Raw genomic sequence first — 9,821 nt, 5'->3', positions numbered from 1 at the left:
TTGACTCCAAAAAGACCTTCCACAGGCTCGAAACTGACGGCAGGTCACCGATAAGCACCCTTTCAATTTGCTCGTAAAACCAATGTTTTCCATGAATAATATTAAATAAGAATGCAATTTACGAATTCATATTAAGTCTTAATTATTTAATAATAAAAAATTAACACTTCTAATATTATGTGGCTGGCATACATTTAGTATGGAGGCTGAAAACATTGATTTTTCAGATAGATCCAGTTAATTCTGTAACCTTTTATTGATACCGTTGGATAGAGCTCGTGAAGCACTTTCAGGATGAGTAACCAGTTTTTGGATATCTTGTATAGTTTCGAAATAATCGAGTGAGATCACTTATCGTTTCCACCCTGTATAGTGCACACATAGACAAAATCACGTAGACAAAAACTAATAAATAAAAAAATACCATTCGAATGGTATTTTCTCTATGTAGTGTGTTGTTTTTAGGGCTCGTTAGGGCTCGCAGTTAGCCCCTCCCCCGAGTACAAATACACCGCCCCCACAGAGCGCAGCCATCATTCGCTCGCCACTCGCCGTCGCGCTCAGTCTTCTACTGTCTACATTTTTAACTTTTCGTTTCAACCAAAGACTACTATTATATACTGGTATCAACATGAGTTTCAACGGAAACATCACCCTGCAAGTAAGTGAATTATCGCCAATCGGAGATTTTATATTTCGATTTACAATTACAAGATACAATTAACAATATAATAATAATATTGAGGGAAAGTTTGAACCATGTTTGTAAAAATGTAATCATACATAATATAAAGAAACTTGAAAAATTGTTTGAACTATAAATCAATTTGATTATGTTCCCCGCAAGAAAATTTAAAGCAATGACCGTAAAACCTAATAAAATATTTTTTTGTTAAAATAAAAAAAAAACCTGATATGTGGACGAGTGCTTTTGCGAATTATTTGTGGGCGCTGTGCGAAATTAAAATGGTTATCATTTCTGATGAGATCACCAACGGATGGATTAAAACGATCAACAATGTTATTGAAAGAACACTAACAATATTTTATCAAATTTTATTTAATCGACAGGCAATTGCAAAGAAAAACACCACATCGACGACACCATCAACTTTCCGACCTTCGCCAAATTTTAAACACATGAAAAAATATCTTAAGTCCAAATTTGAAGAAGATCAAATTCAAATATCCGAAGCGAACGAAAAAAAAAGAACTTCCGTGGTGCAACCGCCGCTGCCTCCGGACTCGCCTCCCGCGTGCCCGCTCACGCTGAAGCGGGACGAGGAGTACGAGCGCGCCGGCGCGCCGCAAGCCCGCCGCCGCCATGTGCAAGGACTGGGTGCGCGGCACGTGCGCGCGCGGCGCCGCCTGCATCTACGCGCACGAGCTCGACAAGGACCAGCTCAGGGGCGTGTACCGCTTCTGCCGCGACTTCGAGAACGACCGCTGCGAGCGCCAGGTGTGCTACTTCGTGCACGCCACCACCTTCGAGAAGGAGCACTTCTTCCGCACCGCCTTCCTGCCGCCGCACGCGCTGCACCACCTCAAGACCGTCGAAGGTAACGCCCGCGGAGTAGGCGCCGCGCCCGCGCCCTGCGCCCCGCGCCCCGCGCCCCGCGCGGCTCTATTTACGGACAATTATCGATATAGTTATTATCTGCGAACTAGTGATTGGTCTGTGTATCGTAAGTTTTTCCATTATTGTGGGCCTTTTTCTTTTAAGCAAAACAAGGCAGGTATTTGACCGCAATCACACCTGATGTTAAGTGAGATGCAGTCTACGATGGTGTACCTACCTACATACCTGCCCTGTGTATATTTATTTGTAGTTCCTAGCATTAGGGATATGATGAGACAATGTTAAACTTCTTTTCAATTATTGTAAATGTGTTCTTAGATACGTTATTATACAGAGTGATTTTGCAATCAGTACCTATCCAAATTTTTAGGAGCTACTCAGGGTCAGTAACTTAATCAATTTACGTAAAGAAAACAATAAGTTTTTTTCATATTTAATTATTTTTATCCGCTGCGTGCGGTTTCAAAATTGGCTCAAATGGATATTATTTGCTTCGTTCATAGAAAAATACGTTAACTGCAAACCTTAAGTGGTACGCGAAAATAAGCCTAAACATTCGATTTTTCGCAAAAAATACCGCGATTAAAAAAATCAAGATGAAGTTGTATTGTAAAATTGTTCTATAGAGCTTCATATTTTAAAAAAATTGGACACCGATAACAAAATCACCCTGTATTAATAACCATGTGTTGGACAAGCAAGGTGAATTTTCAGGTGTTTACGGTTACATAAGAAAAATGCTTAAAATATTTACATATCTCACAAAAAAAAAACAAAGTACAATAAGTAATCTTTATTAGTAGCTAATCTGATATCTTTAGGTTCTCTAAACGTTCCCAATTTTCTTGTTACGACTCATGCCTAATACTATAACAGATTTTTAGATAACTATGCAAAACCCGAAAGAACCGGAAGAACCGGGTTTTGAATTTTCTTGACCCGGTTCTTAAGCTGTCGAAAAAACCCGGGTTTTCCCGGTTCTTTCGGTTCCGGGACTACCCGGGTACAAACCCTATTAAGAACATCATCCTTTGAACTAAAAAGTAACACGGGTCAACAAATACTCCCTGCCCCTATTGTTAATTATAATGAATAGAATAAAACACAAATGAAAACTATTTAAAGGATTCTTTACATTTTATTTGCAATATAGTAAAAAAAACACGGACTACCTATAAGGAGTTGTGGTAATTTTATAATTTAATAATTGTTGCTACGGTTAAATTATTACCACAACTCCTGGTCACCTTTACCTATTATGGTTTGCGTACCGAACTACAGCAGCAGCGGTGTGGGTTCGAGTCCCGTAGGAGACAAAGTTGAATGTTAGTTTACAAATGCATGTTACCTACGAATTTAAAGCAGCAACATTCAACTTGATTGAACTAAAGGAATGTCACTTAGTTTCTAGGACATGTATGAAAGACAGAAAGAAAAAATGTTTATTCAGTATTATCGACAATACACTTACAATACTTAACATTATTTAATGAGCGTGATGCCATACTTATTATTATTCTGTGGTAATACTGAAAAAGACAATGATACTGAAAAGGTATACATCCACTCAGCATGGTGTCATAGCATCTCAGTAGATAATGCCACGACCCTGGTCTTCCGTGGACACCTGTTTGTGATTTTTACTCACGTTGGTAGGCATTAAAAACCACAGAAAGTTTTTAAATAAATTCAAATTCAAAATGCACATTTTTCAGGGTGCCACGTAAAAAGTTAAATCTGAACCACCTATTGAAGAAATAAAGAAGAAAATTACTTAACTACTTACATTTAAAGTTGATCGAGTTTAAAGAGATGATGTGTAGACTTTAAGCATCGTGCGCATGTCACCATCACATAGTTATTGTTCGTGTTGAAACTGGGCGATCTTGTATGCAAAACTGGTTTTGTGCAGACTACTTAGATACAAGAACGCTGAAAGAAAAAAATCGAAGTTGTAGACTTTCATTATCATCATCATGGTCATTTAAGTAGTGATTACACTGATTTACCAAAGGCAAATAGGGGATTTAGCCGAAACTCCCCACGCTAGTTATCATACCTACTATAATTTTATAAATCAACTAGCGGCCGCCCGCGACTTCGTACGCGTGAATCCCGTTTTTCCCGCTAATTCCCGTTCCCGTGGGAATTTCGGGAATTCCTTTCTTAGTGCACCTCTACGGTACCTAAGCTACGTCCCTTCCAAATTTCAAGTGCCTACGTTTAGCCGTTTAGGCCACAAAATATAACAGAAGGTAAACTCATGTATGTACCTCGCTTTGCATACCTCTCTCGCTCGCACGCTCGGCCGTCGCGCCAGGGTTGTCTTGTCATGTGTTGTGTTTATTTCGTTATGATAGAAAAATTTTACTCTTAATACTATGCAAGAAAGACAATAACAGATATCCACGTGTACTTATTTTATTTATATTTAGTACGTTATTATAGTAATAGTTTGCAAACAAATACACGAGAAGGAAGTAGTATTTAGTTGAGTGGTTGACACTATTATCCAACTAATATTATAAATGCGAAAATTTGGATGTCTGGATGTTTGTTGCTCTTTCACGAAAAAACTACTGAANCCAACTACTGAAAATTTATCTCTACATAGTGAATATTGCATACTTCAGAATAGTATTGTATGACATTATTATCAATTTACAACGAAGGCATCTTGGTAGTCGGGTAAAAAAACTAAAACCCAACTACTGCAAAAAACGACGGTGAAAAAGTATAAAACAAGATTTTCATAATACTGAACTGAACAAAGTTGCTAATGTAGTTGCAAGTAAATGGACACAGTAGACTCTACCAAGATGCCTTCGTTGTAAATTGACAATAATGTCATACAATACTATTCTGAAGTATGCAATATTCACTATGTAGAGATAAATTTTCAGTAGTTGGGTTTTAGTTTTTTTACTTTTTATTTTTATTTGTACTATTTTGGTGTTAAAGTGTATTTGTGGCGCATAATATTAACAAAAGTTAAATTGATGAACTAAAAACTAGGTAGTTGACATACGCCATCTCTTTTGACTTATGTATCGGCGTAGATATAGTAAATGTAGAGATATCCTATTTTACTATTTCGTAGCGCGTGGATCGTAGCGCGTATAGCAACGGTTTCCCCGTATGAAGCTCCCAGTATTTCGTAGTAGCGACGCACATTTGCGTCGATGGCAGCGAATGGGTCATGAATTAGTGGATGAGGTCGTTTAGTATAAATAGATTGGATGTTTCATATGGAGCATTCCACGCGAAGCGGACAGGTAAAAAAAGTCGATGTTTCCGATTTCAGTAATATTTGAGTAAGTTCTGCCTATACATATTATTGATACGTGTACCAAATATTTTTGTAATATAATGACTAGTTTAAGAGTTATGGGTCTTCGAAGTTTTCGACAACCGCGAACCGGTTGGCATGCAGTACTTCAAAGCCGATTATGGAGTAATAAAATTATATATTAAAATAATTAAACCACGGGATTTATTACTTCATTTACAATGCTTTTTTTAACTGTATTTTTGGAAACGAAAAAAAATTATTTTTTCCTAAAAAAAATGCAAATTAATTATTTTTCCTTGATTTTCACAAAGTTCGACCCTTTCGATTTTTTAATTTTTTTTTATTTAAATAGCTAATGTTGTGTAGAACATTCATGCCAACTTTCAAAGTGGGTGTGGAAGTGGATTCGGAACTAGACTGAAAATACTGCCGAAGGGTGGCGTCCAGCGCCGCGCCGTCGCGCTGCCGCGCCTGAAGCCCGCCGCCTGTGCGCGTTTAGTGAAACTGACAAGCAAATAAAATCACTTTTGACGAAATGTTTTTTAGATTTTTAATAACACCACAGATTTTCAATAATACATTTTTATTAGATGATCAAACGAACTTACCAAGTGAAGTTCGATCTGAATTATCCTGTTTTCGCCGAAGAGATTTAAGTTACCGTGTAGTACCCCTGTACGACAAGCCAATCCGCACACAATATTCAGCGGATAGAAAAATGTTACTCTTAATACTATGCAAGAAAGACAATAACAGATATCCACGTATACTTATTTATATTTAGTACGTTATTATAGTAATAGTTTGCAAACAAATACACGAGAAGGAAGTAGTATTTAGTTGAGTGGTTGACACTATTATCCAACTAATATTATAAATGCGAAAATTTGGATGTCTGGATGTTTGTTGCTCTTTCACGAAAAAACTACTGAACGGATTTTGATGTAACATTACATTATTATTGTTTATAACCCTGAATAACATACAAGCTATAATTTATGACGATCTGTGACAAACTAAATTTCACGCGGGTGAAGCCGCGGGCAAAAGCTAGTTATCCAATAATTCCTAAAACCTCTCTAAAACAATTCGATATTCCTAATAATTGAGTTGGCTTTCAATTTCAATTGAAATTCAAATAAATAACTTACTTACCTCCCCGAATCAACTGGTAATTTAAAAAATGAAAATTCGGTATTTAATGATGAGCTTAAGCAACCAAATACCGAACAATTATAATACGACTTTTTCTGTTCACTCATTTTCGTCAATTTCGCAAAACAAAATAATATCACAGGCGGTTGACCGGCGCGTGACTCAAGCGAACCACAGCGAACGTGTGGCGAACGTCTGTCGCGCCACGTCGCGCTCGCATTCGTCCAAGACAGTCTTGCTAGGAGCGGTGTCTATGTGTGCGTGGCTCGAGCGCGTTTAGTATGGAGTTTGTCTTCTGTTATATTTTGTGTTTAGGCTGTGCGTTGATCTGTCAGTCAGTCAGTCAGTTTCTCCTTTTATATATTTAGATATATTATCTGTATGTGTAAATACCTAATGTTTGTTATGGGAAAGTATGAATTTTAAACTTTAGGAGCGATTTTGACTGCACAACGTTCCGATGTAAGGACTTTGTCCGACCACGTGTTTCTTGAAATGTTGTCAAAAAATGAAATTAATGCCATTTAGATACTCTTTAAATTTAACAAAATTGATTTAGATAAAAGGCTCAAGAAATCTGCCTCAATCGCGTTTTCGGAAAAAAAAACTTAATACGTCAGCAATCAGCATAAAAAAACCCCGAAAAAACTTAAATGTTTTATTTACAGCTACGTTACTTAAACAAAAATAACGATATTAAAACAGAAACTTACATTTCACACGTGGTTGTTGGTTAAAATGAAATAAAATATCACTAATTATATTAAAATTCGTCAATCTTCAGCAAGGGCAGCGTCGCAAATGGTAGATGCACATATTTCTCGTCAGTTCTAGGTTAATTTAAAGATGACCATACACTTGCTTGTAGATCGCATCGAAGAGCAATCAATCAGACAAATCAAATAATTTGCAGAATAAACACAAATTAGGTAACGTATAGTTAAAACTGACGTCGACAGTTGACATCATCTAATAACAATTTATCTGCCATCTCTCTGAATTGTCTGGAAGAGACCGTTTCCAAGGGATAAGACCGCCTGAATTGTGCTGTTTAGTTTTGCATTTTTTCAGTGTGGCTGTGGCGTTTCTTTTATTTACCTATTTAAGTACTTATTAGGTATTCTTCTACTTCATAACTAAGTACTTAGTTATAAAACAACGGTCAAACTACATTTTCTGTCTTAAAGTAGGTATTTTGTCATAGTCTAACTCAAAACCCATATTAGACATCGTAGATATTACTTAGGCCCGGTTTACTAATTGAAATTATTGGTTTAAGCGTGCTCATGTAAAATTTTTAACTTTTCAAATTAAATTCATCCTTCAACAGAAGTTGAGCACAACGTTAGAGATTTAACCCTTATTCAAATAAAGGTAGATATATTACCACTTCGTTTACTTTTAAAAAAGGATCCTAATATTCGATATGGTAATACTTAAAGATATCGTGGTCACTTATTTATATTTTTAAATATATTTTTTTACTTATCTATGCCATTTTACAACTTTTCAATGTCATTTGTCACTGTCAGGTAATGTCAAAGTCAACCAAACGGTTTTGTTGTGAAAAATTTCAAGTTTTTAGCGCGCGTTTTTGGTATTTTTGAAACTTTGTTCAACGCTCAGAATACGGAACAAACCAGAAACCGTCAACGGGCGTAAATGTGTATTCATATAAATTACTCCAAAACGCACTAATTTGACTTTAGAGCAATTAGTCAATGGCCGGCGCGCGCATTGTTTACATATCCGTCAGATTGACACTTTATAATTAAATTATGCCGTCTTGTGCCGTTCCAACATGTAAGAATGCTACTGGAATTACGAAGAAAGTGCATGGGATCATGTTTTATCCGTAAGTAGCACATTTCCAATTCATTTTAATTAAATAATAATTTTCAAAAAAAATCACGGTTGTATTTTGTAAGTGTTGCCACAGGTCAACGGAATATTTTACCCTACTTTTTTATATTGAATTACATTTGTCTATAAAAAATTTACGCGTTAATTTTGTTAGCGTTACCACAGAATAATGGAATATTTTCCCCATCCTTTTTGTTTTAATTAGTTTTTAGTGTAATTTCATCCATGACATGACAACCTGATTAATTAAATTATAAGTGCCACTTGTGGTCTAAACTGAATAAATATTTTTGATTTTGATTTGATTTAACCTTAAGTTTATTTTTTGTTTTACTTGGCATTCTAAAATTTATATTCGACTTTTGTAATTGACTTTTAAATAACATATTATACCTAGGTACATGTAGTATATTACACTATTTAATAGAAATAAATAATCATCTACACTTAGTTACTTCGGAGTAAAAATTAAATTCATAGGTAGGTAGGTACTATCTATGCCTATGGCCAGTCATGTCGTCTCGTTCTATTGCAAAGAATCACCATTTGATGAGAGCGAGAGCAAAAACGGAAATGGATAGTTAACACTGTGGCCGTGTGTACTTATTTCACTTACTTATTTTTTACTTGTTTAACATCTCATTAAAAAAATACATAATTTTACCCCGAAAATGGGGGTGTCACACGGCGCTAGTAACACTAAAGGGGGTAGAGGGGCGCGGGAGGGGAAGTATTTTGGACACAAGTTGCCGCGTAGAAATGTTATCGAACACTCCTTCTGGTTTGTTCTGTATTCTGAGGTTCAACGAAAATTCTGATAAGTGTTTTTTCGATTCAAATTCCTAAACTATAACATTTATTGAATAATCTCACTTATAGGCAGCGTCTGCAATTGATTTATTCATATAATTTAGACATTTTAAAGAAGTGGTAAATAGTTTACCACTGTCCGATCCCGTCATGACAAAAGTTTGATGATATATAAAAAAAACTGTTGTTTTTTGTATGTGCACAAATAAAACTAAATAAATATTTGGAGAAATTTTAAGTTTTTTTTTATGTTAACGTTTTGACGTTACGTAATTAGTGAATTGTTAGTTTCAGACTCAAGGTAAGAATAATAATTGTAAGCATAATAACTAATATTAAGAAATATATTTTTTATAAAAACAATAAAATTTTTTCGTTCCCAAAATATTTAATAAAATATACGTAGAACCAAGAGGAAGTCACTAGTCAAGAACCAAAAACAAACCAAGACGGACAATGGTAACTATTTTACCACCAACATTCAATAATTGGTAGTCATGAATGGATAATGGTAAATTATTTACCACTCAAAAAACTACCCCTTCCCCTATTTTTTTATTAATTTTGATAAAAAATATGAAATAAGTGACCCACAATTACCCAAAATCCACTTCAACTTTGTAAAAAATATGCATACCAGCTCGCATTTGAATAAGGGTTAAAGTGTGTTTAAAGCCTTCTGAATTAATTGTGCCTATAAGCGGGTTATACCTTACAAGTGTGTTTTCCGCTTAACGTTGAGTAAAATTGTGGGTGAAATCTACCCACAAAGATTATTAAATTAAAGTACCAAGCATTACACAGAAATATCTATTTACCCGTTAATCAAAATAATAATTCATACAAACGATAAATAATCGGAAAGAAACACGCCGAACAAAGTTATCGAAAAATTATAATAAAAAAGTAACTTTTTTAAAAACAAGCTTTATTTCGAAAGNAATAATGAGGAGATAATAAATTACTATCGTGAATTTCATACTTTCCCATTTATTCAAAAGTAAGGCATTGGTATCAACAGATCAGCAGCAGCAATATTTGTATATTTAATAATAATTTTAAGTAATTAATTATTGCTTACATACTTACTCTGATTTTCTTTCAGGATACACAGCCAGAGTT

Source organism: Ostrinia furnacalis, unplaced genomic scaffold (assembly GCF_004193835.3).
Source record: "Ostrinia furnacalis isolate ACB-3 unplaced genomic scaffold, ASM419383v2 OfSCF3714, whole genome shotgun sequence".
Taxonomy (NCBI): Eukaryota; Metazoa; Arthropoda; class Insecta; order Lepidoptera; family Crambidae; genus Ostrinia; species Ostrinia furnacalis.
This window is presented reverse-complemented; position numbering follows the sequence as displayed.